Source organism: Aristolochia californica, unplaced genomic scaffold (genome assembly GCF_029961685.1).
Source record: "Aristolochia californica isolate CCGP_79_NKW_82.1479 unplaced genomic scaffold, dmAriCali1.0.hap1 SCAF_13, whole genome shotgun sequence".
In the NCBI taxonomy this organism is placed as follows: domain Eukaryota; kingdom Viridiplantae; phylum Streptophyta; class Magnoliopsida; order Piperales; family Aristolochiaceae; genus Aristolochia; species Aristolochia californica.
The window spans coordinates 871532-881877 of NW_027181804.1; the positions used below are offsets into that span (position 1 = coordinate 871532).

Sequence of the window (10346 nt, forward strand, 5' to 3'; positions counted from 1 at the left end):
TGCTTTGTTGGCTAAACAATTTGACAAAGGTAGTTCGTAGGGCAATATGAGGATAGGATTCGATTCAGATATTGAAATTATGAATTCTATCAATTCCTAAATATCTGAATATTTCCAAAAAATTATTTAAGTTATAATTTTGAATTCGGTTCCAACGGATAATTTTGAATTCAGTCCATGCATGAAAGGGTAGAATTCAGTCCTGCTCTCTCCTATCCTAGTAAAATTCAGATAGGTCGAGAAGAGGTGCAGGGATCCGCCCAACGCATGGAGGGCCTCTGCCACTCCCTCGACAGTCAGCAGGGGCCTTCACTGTTGAACGGCTTCAACCTGCCCAACGTGAGATTTGTTGAGTTGGTGGTAGAGTGATGCAGGGACGGCTTCCAGGGGAAGCTTCGTCGTTCTAGCATTGATGGATACCTGCTTTATGGCTCCCAAAACAGTAAGGAAAAGCACAAACCGAGCAATCATTTTCTTAAAGGAACTTGCAGTGATCAGCTGGGGCCTTCACTGTTGAACGGCTTCAACCTGCCCAACGTAAGATTTGTCGAGTTGGTGGGAGAGTGATGCAGGGACGGCTTCCAGGGGAAACTTCGTCGTTCTAGCATTGATGGATACCTTCCCAAAACAGTAAGGAAAAGCACAAACCGAGCAATCATTTTCTTAAAGGAACTTGCAGTTTCTAAAGTCACTATCAATTCAAGGGACGAGAAGGGACCAAGCTGCCAGGAATCTTCTCATCCTTCAATTACATGTAATGAAAAAAAAATAGTTTAAACTCCAAGTAGTATTTTTATTTATTTAAACCTATTTACCTGATTACGTTCGTGACGCATCTCTTCAAAGAATAGAGCTGCGACACGGAGGCTGCAAGTTTTTTATTGAAGAAAAAACAAAAACTTCTCGGGTCACTGCATGCCAGTTGTCCCCCCGGGAACCTACCCGTTTCTTTAATCTTACTGGAAATTATGAAGACTCCTCTACTCCAGCAATTCATTCTTCTTCATCCTGTATCAAGTGGTGACCAAACTATAGGCAAAATGCTCGAAAGATAGAATTCACCCTTTTGAATCTGTTTACCTGTAGAAGAGGAAAATTCGCCCTTCAAGCATTGATGGATACCGGGAACCTTCGTCGTTCAAGCATTGATGGATACCGGGAAACTTCGTCGTTCAAGCATTGATGGATACCAGAAAACTTCGTCTTCCAGGTCGTCAAGTCTCGATCAAGTGACCAAGCTGCCAGAAATCTTCCCATCCTTAAATTATTTTACACGCGATGAAAAAAGATCTACTCTAAATAGTATTTTTATTAATTTAAGCCTATTTACTTGATTACGTTCGTGATGCATCTCTTCAAAGAATAGAACTGCGACACGGAGGCTGCAAGTTTTTTTATTTTGAAAGATAAACAAGACTTCTGTCGTTGCAAGTTGTTAATTAATTAACATTTAATTAATATATACATATTAAGGAATCAAGGGGAAAGCAAGGAAAGGATCTCCACTCTGAAGCCAGATGGAGGAAAACATCTTTCTATCTTTTTACCGGTGTCCTTGGTTCAATGGCCGGAAAAATGGCAGCCGATGCAGCAAGTATGGTCGGCGACGCAGCTCTAAATGGTGTTTTTCAAGGATTGGCTCAGGCACTCACCCCTATCATCCAGAAAAAACTAGGTCAATTTTGGGGTGTTGACAAAGAGCTTAAGAGGTTGAAAAGATATCTCCTGGGAGTTCAACCTCTGCTCAATGATGCTGAAACTAGGCAGTTCACAGAGGAGTCTGTGCGATCTTGGGTGGGCGACCTTAGGGGGTTGACTTACGACATGGAGGACATCGTCGATGAGATGAACTACGAACTTCTTCGGTTGCAGTTGGAGAATAGAGATAAATCTGATGGAGAACAGGTACAAACCTTATTCTCTTCTCTAAGATTGGATAGAGTATTCGGTGCAGTTGAAAATTATTCTTTTAATTATCAAATTGCATCCAAGATAAATGAGTTCTTAGAGAGGTGGGATGAAATTGTTGAATACGGGAAAGCCCTTAATCTGAGAGAAGGTGTTGGTGGAAGAACACTGGGAGATATTCGGAAGAGAAGAGAAACTACTTCTTTTGTAGATAAAGATCTTGTGTTTGGACGGGAGAGTGAAAAGGAGGAGATAATATCGTTTTTGAAATCGGATGAATCTTTTGGGAGAGGTAACTTATCTGTGATTGGCATTATTGGTACGGGGGGACTTGGTAAAACAACTCTTGCTAAGTTGGCTTACAATGATTCTGATCAATTCGATACGAAAGCATGGGTTCATGTGTCTCATGACTTTGATTGTGTAAGAGTGACCAGATCAATAATTGAATCAATAGGATGTCTTAAAGAAGAGAAAAGAGCCTTGGACCCATTGCAATGCCGCCTCCAAGAGTTGGTAAAAGAAAAGAAGTTGTTATTGGTGTTAGACGATGTGTGGACAGAGAACTCTGAGGATTGGGAGACTCTTTTGGCGCCTTTAATTAGATCCGTCCAAAAAGGAAGCAAAATTATTGCAACAACACGAAGTGAAGAAGTGTGTAGGAGCATTGGTTCACGTGATTACATTTACAGGTTAAAGAGGTTATCAAATGATGATTGTTGGACTATCGTTAAAGAAAAAGTGTTTGGTTATAGTGATCAATGCTAATGAGCAAGCAAACTTGGAAAGATTACAGGTGAAAGTAGTGAAGAAGTGTCAGGGATTACCATTGGTTGCAAACGTTGTTGGTGGATTATTAGGTACTGTCCATGTTGATAAATGGGAGAGATTATTAGAAAGTGAAATTTGGGAGTTGCCAAAGACCAAGGATTACATACTCCCTGCATTGATGCCTAGCTATCTCTGTTTAGATTCACATCTAAAACGTTGTTTCACATATACTGCCACATGTTTCAAAAGTAATTATTTTAGTAAGGAGGAAATGATCCGCTTGTGGATGGCAGAGGGTTTTATTGAAGCTAACAAAAGTGATGAGATGGAAGACATTGCAAATGATTACATTGACAATTTGGTTGCCAGACATTTTTTCCAATCCCTTGGTTTTGGAGGACCTTACGTACCTTACGACTATAGGCGTTATGGGATGCATGACCTCATTCGTGAGCTTGCAGAGGTAATCATGAGGAATATTTCTTTCAGAATCCAAGGGGAGATTAGGACAAAAAGGCCTACTGAAGAGACTAGACATGTGTCACTGGCTGGCAAAGTCGTGAACCAAATACTATTGGAAAAATTGGTTGAAGCAAAGAGCTTACGTACACTTTCAATAAACATTGCAAACATTGACGAAGTATTGAAGCAAATGGACCACAGTTTTGAACGCTTGCGTGTTCTAGATCTAGATGGATATTCGATGGGGGAAATTCCCGAGTCAATTGGTAATTTAAGTAGTTGCATAAATTTCGTTGAGTTACCGAGAGGTATTGGAAGCCTCATTAATCTACGATATCTCATATTGAAGGAAACAATATTACAGATGCTTCCAGATTCCATATGTAAATTGAAGAAGTTAAGAGAGATTGAACTTGCATATTGTCGTAATTTTGTTGTGTTACCATCAAACATTGGCGACCTAAATAATCTTCGCAGCCTCAATTTAGAAGGAACGAGTGTAGAAAAACTACCAGACTCCATTTGCAAGTTGTACAATCTTCAATCACTGTGTCTTTACAATTGCAATAACTTGGCAGAGCTACCAAAAGAGATGATTAATCTAATCAATCTACAATTATTTGAAATAAAGGAAGAGTTCATTAAGACTTCCTTGTTGCCAAGAATTGAAAGGTTCACTAATATTCGTCGACTATGCAATTATTGTATCACAAACGAGATTGGAATAGGGCGGTTAAATCTCTTGATAAACCTTCACGAAATACGGATAACCAACCTTGAGAATGTGGAAAGCATGGAAGAGGCAAGGGTAGCTAATTTAAAGAACAAGCATCAACTTGGTAGATTGGTGATGGAATGGAGTAGGCCTGATTCTTCTAACTTATGGGATGGAAATGATGAAAAAGAAATACTTGAAGCTCTTGAACCTCCCCATGCTAATCTTAGCCACCTAACTGTAAAGAACTACGGTGGTTTCAAGTTTCCAAGTTGGCTAGGGGACCCATCTTTCTCCAAGTTGGTGGAGATAGAACTAATTGAATGCAGGAAATGCAAATTGGTTACATCGTTTGGTCAATTGCGCTCTCTCAAAAAGTTGGTCATAGTAGAAATACAGGAACTTAGGCATGTAGGCCGTGAATTTTTTGGCAATGGAGCATTTCCATCATTATAAATATTGCAGTTGAAGCATTTGCCTAATTTGGAGGGGCAGTTTGAAGCAAAAGAAGTTGATTTCCCACGTCTCATAGAACTAGAAGTTAGGAACTGCCCAAAACTAAGAGAACTTCCCATCACCCCCCTCACTTTGAAAACTCTCGGACTTTATGGATATGAAAAAACTTAGGAATGTGAGAACTTGAGTGGACAAGATTCAGAGGTTGGGCATTGCAATGAGATGATAATGTTGAAGTCTTTGAGTAAGTTAACCTTACTTTCCTCTTTAAACATTTCTGGTTTTCAAAGAGTGAAGTTGTTGCCGAATGGATTTCACAAGTCTCTCATTAACATAAAGGACTTGGAAATTGAAAATTGTAATGAATTGTTGTCCTTGCCAGAAGGTCCTTCTACAACACTTTCGGGGTTACGCATCATCAACTGTCCAAATATGACATCATTAGGGATGGGAATTCAAAATATGACCGGTTTGAAAAGGTTGTCAATCATTGGTTGTCCACGACTTGAGCCTTCTCTAGGGGAATTGACTATTGTTTCATGTTTACGGTATTTTGAAGTGAATGGTTGCAGCAAGACAACATTATCAAGTGTGTTGCCTCATCTCTCTACTCTTGAGCATCTGGTAATAAAGGAAATTGATGGGCTCCAATATCTCCCTCATGATTTGCTATTAAACTTGACCACCCTTAAAATTTTGGACATTCAACATTGCGCTGAACTCGCATCTTTGCCAGATCACCTACCATCTTCCCTTACAATGTTGAGGATTGTACGTTGCACTGAGCTCGCATCTTTGCCAGATGAGCTACCTTCGTCACTTGAAAATTTTTATGTCTATTACTGTGATAAAATCAAATCCCTGCCCAAGGGCCTGTGCAACCTTGCTTCTCTCGAATACCTTTGGATCGAGTGTTGCCCTCATGTTGAGTCCTTACCAGACGATGGACTTCCTGTTGGCCTTTGTTCATTGCTAATTTTTGGTTGCCCCACTCTATCACAACGATGCAAACAACAAGGAAGCAAAGAGTGGAGCATGATAAACCGCTTACAAAATGTTTGTATCACACTCGAATAATGGGGAGGCAGATTTATGAAAATAGTCTAGAAGTGCCTTCGGTAATTCTTCAAGGTACTGATTTTTCTTTACATGTGCTGGTTGTTTTATTTGTGTAATTGTCAATGAATAAAAATAAACATATTTATGCTTTTAAAAAATTACAATAATAAAATTGATATAGATCACGTTTATTTATGTTATTGCACACTCTGTGTCAATTTCCTAAATATACTGTTGGCTTCAACCATTTAAATTTCAATAGAGAAGGAGATTTCCTGTCAATTACCTAAATATACTGTTGGCTTCAACCATTTAAATTTCAATAGAGATGGAGATTTCCTGTCAACTGTTTATCATCTAATCTGGCAACATATTGAGCTGAAACTTGAATATATCTTCTGGTCATGGTATTCTTCTTTCTATAGTTAGATTGCGATCACCCAGTTAACCCACCATGGAATGATTTTTGTTCCAATTGGATACACTTTTGGAGTAGGGATGTTTAAAATTGACTCAATCATTGGTGGTTCTCTATACGGTACTGGAGTTTTTGCAGGGGATGGAAGAAAGGAGCCCAGTGAGACAGAAATAGCGCTTGCAGAACACCAGGGGAAATACATGGCTGCTGTTGTCAAGAGGTTTCATAGTTGATATTCATGCTCTCCTGATGGAAGAAGGAAGCCACGTGGGGACAGAATTAGCCCTTGCAGAACACCAAGGGAAATACATGGCTGCTGTTGTCAAGAGGTTTCATAGTTGATATTCATGCTCTCCCGATGGAAGAAGGGAGCCCTGTGAGGACAGAATTAGCCCTGGCAGAACACCAGGGGAAATACATTTGGCTGCAGTTGTCAAGAGGTTTCGTAATTGATATTCATGCTCTCCCTCTCAAAATTAGTCTCTTCCTGTTCGTTGTGGGTTTTGTTGCTGTTCTGATTAGCATCTCCATTCTATATTTCTCAGTGTACCGTGTTTTTTTGTCCTCCATTTCTTGTTTTGTTTTGTGTTTAGGTATAGAAGAGATTTGTATATGAAGTTCGAATGCTATCTTCAATACATTCCAATAAGAATCAGGTTGGGATTTGTGTCTAGTCTATTTCATCCCATTCAGACATCACAATCAGCTCGATCAGCGCATGGAAAAGATCAACAGGAATTTGATTTACGGAATACACTTATCATCCTCGAGGAGCATTTCAACAAGAATTTTGCATTTATACAGAGTCTCTTAACCCTTTACACCGAACCCACGAAGGGTAACTCTCCACCCGCCTGCTGTTGTGGGAACTGCACTAAGCAAAATAATGAAAATAATACCATTATTTAGACAAAGGATTACAGGGTTGTTAGCGAAACTGAAACTGACAAGATTGATGATAGATGACTCGTGCTCAGGCAGATTTCTGTTTGGACGATGTTGAAGCCAGATAAGAGAGGTCCTGTGTCCCACAAACACTAGGAACACTCCCACGAATCCCTCAGCCTTTAATGTAGTGAACAGATGCAACTGTAAAAGATAGAAGCAATAGCAAGAGCTTGCTGAAATCTATAATAAGAAGAATTAGTTTGCGAGTAACACAAGTACAGCTGCAAGGCCAACGCGGAAGAGGATGGCAAATGTAGCTGCAAGGGTGGAGGTGGGGAAGTTCTTGATGTTCACTCCCAAGCGGATTAGCTTCATCAACATAGCCATATAGCAACAAAATCGAGCTGCTAAAAGAATAATCCATTGGCAGAGAGACTTCATCTGCTCCTCAAGCTGCTAATAGCCAGCAACAATTTATCAAAGCAGTAAGTGTAAGCCTGCCTGCTAGAGAATGGAGTATAGCTAAAAATGCAAACTGGTAATATGCAGAATAACAAACTTATCCCTATAAAAAATCCAACAAATGGTAAGAAAGTGAGAACCAAGAAGCCAATAGAGAGCTGTTGAGGGGGGCGTTTCTCAGGTCCCGAAATATATGGGATATCTCTGCTTTGGGACCAAATCTGGAGTAACGATCAACAGTTTGAGCAGGAGGCCGTGGAGCTTTGTCTGGCCCTTCTGGCAAATCCAAATCAACATGCCCTAGAGCATGTAAAAATGAGTTGTCCTGCAAAAATGTGTTAAAAAGGAATCAGATTCGTATAAAATTTTTGTACATGTTTAGTGTTAAATTACATGTTTGGTCATTTCTTTGTCTGATGAGTGTCGTAATGTGTCAGATAGGTAGTTCTTTATGTCATGCGCCTATGTTTCAATTTTGTATGAAAATCTAAGTTGAATAGAGAGAGTTATGTAGGGTTGTAGATGAGGGGGATTGTAGTCGTTTCATGTTGTTTTCACTTAAAGAGATTATAAAGGGGAGAAGTCTCGATTTCTCTCAGGTCTTAAATCACATTACTGTATAGACATCTGACATCCAACAACTCTACTTTCTTTATAATCAAAGTACTTAAATCTGCACATGTTATAGTTGACATAAAATTTTTGAAATAGACAGGTCCAGAAACTCAACTAGAATTGTCTCAAATTTCTTGCCTGAGCTGCCAATAATATAGATATGTTGGACTTTGCTCTCAACATGTCTCAGCTTCAGGAAAACCTACAAAAGAAAAATAATATCAAGAGACAGACTATCAAATGTCAATGGTAGCATGAATAAGAAAATACTACAAAACTAAACAAAGAGGATAGCAACAAGCAAAAACAAATTCAGAACCAAGTTCTGAAGATTCCCCACCTGATTCAGAACAGCAGGGGAATCCTTGGAAACAGAACTGACAGCTTGAACAAGTTTCACAGTCAAAAGGGGTGCATCTTACCTGAAGCCAAGTATAAAGTTCTATGCCAATTCAGTTTCTCACCAACAGTGTCAGGATTGATTGTCAAAACCCCTAAAGTATTAGTTCAGCTAGAGAAAAGAAACAGAAATAGCAATAGCAACAGAGTTGTCCAGCAGAAAATAGATGTAGCAGAAGAAGACACCTTGATCTGGTCTTTTGAAGTCAAAGAAAGCACAGAGGAAGGAAGTCATAGAACAAGTGGAACAGAAACCCTGCCAAAGACAAACGAATGGCATCAACAAGTTTCTCACCAAAATACAATGCCCCCTCATATGTGAAACAGAGTCCAGTATACACAAAGCCTCAAGTAAAAAGGACCTCATAAATACTGTAACCAAGAACATAAATTTTAGATGCATACCACAACTTTCAATACTGTCAACCAGCTTGAGAATGTCATTTTTCACAATGTCAATCTGCCATGAATAGAACAAACAAATTTGAGATGAGCAAACCATCTGTTATTAAATACTTAACCTAAAACATGGATGCATAATTTTCCTAAAACTATTCCAAACTAGGCCAGTGTTAATTATTGGATTCCATAATTGGATACTGTAGAATTTCTTCAATCAAATTAGAAGCACTTACCATAGACTGATCAACTTCAGCACCTGCTTATTTAAGAAAGACTGCTAGTGTTTCAAGTGCCACCCAGTGCTAAATGCAATATGGAAATGTCTTCAGAAATACATGCAACACAAGAAAATAAATAAACCTGAATCTATTTCAAGAACATCGAAGAGTTCGTACCAGATGCATAAGCACTGGAATCATACTTCCATTTTCCATCACTCTGTTTTAGCATCTGGCAAAAGCAAATAAGGGGAAAAAAATTCACGAGTATTATGCAGCTATTGCAATGTGGGAATCAACACAGTCAGAGACTGAGCAATGAAGCAGGTCCACAGACCTTGATTGCATGAAAAATGCCATCTGCATCCTCAAGAAGCACATTTGCTTTGCCACCTTGATCCTGCAAACCAAATAAGATGTGCAAATAGACAAAGACTGACAACGAAATTACAATAAAGAAAGAAACATTACTGTTTTCTCAAAAACAAAGAGATATTTCTGAGCTTATATCAGCACTTTTATCTATACCAAGAGCTTGACATGTCCTCGGTCCTGCATAAGTGTCCTCAAGCTGATAAAAAAGATAGTAAATCAGTCATCCAGGTAAATGATTGTTCGGTTTGTGCTTTTCCACATTGGTCTAGGAGCCAAAAAGAAAGAGTGTCCTTCCCATTGCTGAGGGCTCCCCCCCCCCCCCCCCTTCCTTATTTAAAAACTGCCAATTGCTTTGTTGGCTAAACAATTTGACAAAGGTAGTTCATAGGGCTATAAGAGGATAGGTTTCGATTCAGATATTAGAATTATGAATTCTATCTATTCCTAAATATCTGAATATTTCGAACTTGGATATCCAAAAAATTATTCAAAGTTATAATTTTGAACTCGGTTCCAACGGATACTTTTGAATTCAGTCCATGCATGAAAGGGTAGAGGGTCCCTTTTGTGGGCAGCGGGGCAGAGCCCCTGCTTTCTCCTATCCTAGTAAAATTCAGATAGGTCGAGAAGAGGTGCAGGGATCCGTCCAACGCATGGAGGGCCTTTGCGAGTCCCTCGACACTCAGCAGGGGCCTTCACTGTTGAACGGCTTCAACCTGCCCAATGTAAGATTTGTTGAGTTGAAACGTCGTCGTTCTAGCATTGATGGATACCTGCTTTATGGCTCCCAGAACAGTAAGGAAAAGCACAAACCGAGCAATCATTTTCTTAAAGGAACTTGCAGTTTCTAAAGTCACCATCATTTCAAGGGACGAGAAGGGACCAAGCTGCCAGGAATCTTCCCATCCTTCAATTATATTACATGTAATGAAAAAAAAAAATAGTTTAAACCTATTTAGCTGATTACGTTCGTGACGCATCTCTTCAAAGAATAGAGCTGCGACACGGAAGCAGCAAGTTTTTTATTTCAAAACATAAACAAGACTTTTTGGTTGTTTGCTAATTCACGTCTTAGAACAAAAAACGGAAGACTAAATCAAACTCGTCGGGTCACTTCATGCCAGTCGCCCCCCAGGAACCTTCCCGTTCTTGAAACTCACTGGAGATTAAGAAGACTCCCCTGTTGTTGCTGCAAGTT

The 10346-nt window shown here is 39.4% G+C and overlaps 2 pseudogenes; one reads left to right on the forward strand and one right to left on the reverse strand.

The window, feature by feature from the left end:
• The first annotated feature begins 1575 nt into the window (after positions 1 to 1575).
• On the forward strand, positions 1576 to 4312 carry LOC137948402 (putative disease resistance RPP13-like protein 1; annotated as a pseudogene).
• A 2450-nt stretch (positions 4313 to 6762) lies between these two features.
• LOC137948403 (dolichyl-diphosphooligosaccharide--protein glycosyltransferase subunit 2-like) lies at positions 6763 to 10008 on the reverse strand (annotated as a pseudogene).
• Between the last annotated feature and the right edge of the window lie 338 nt (positions 10009 to 10346).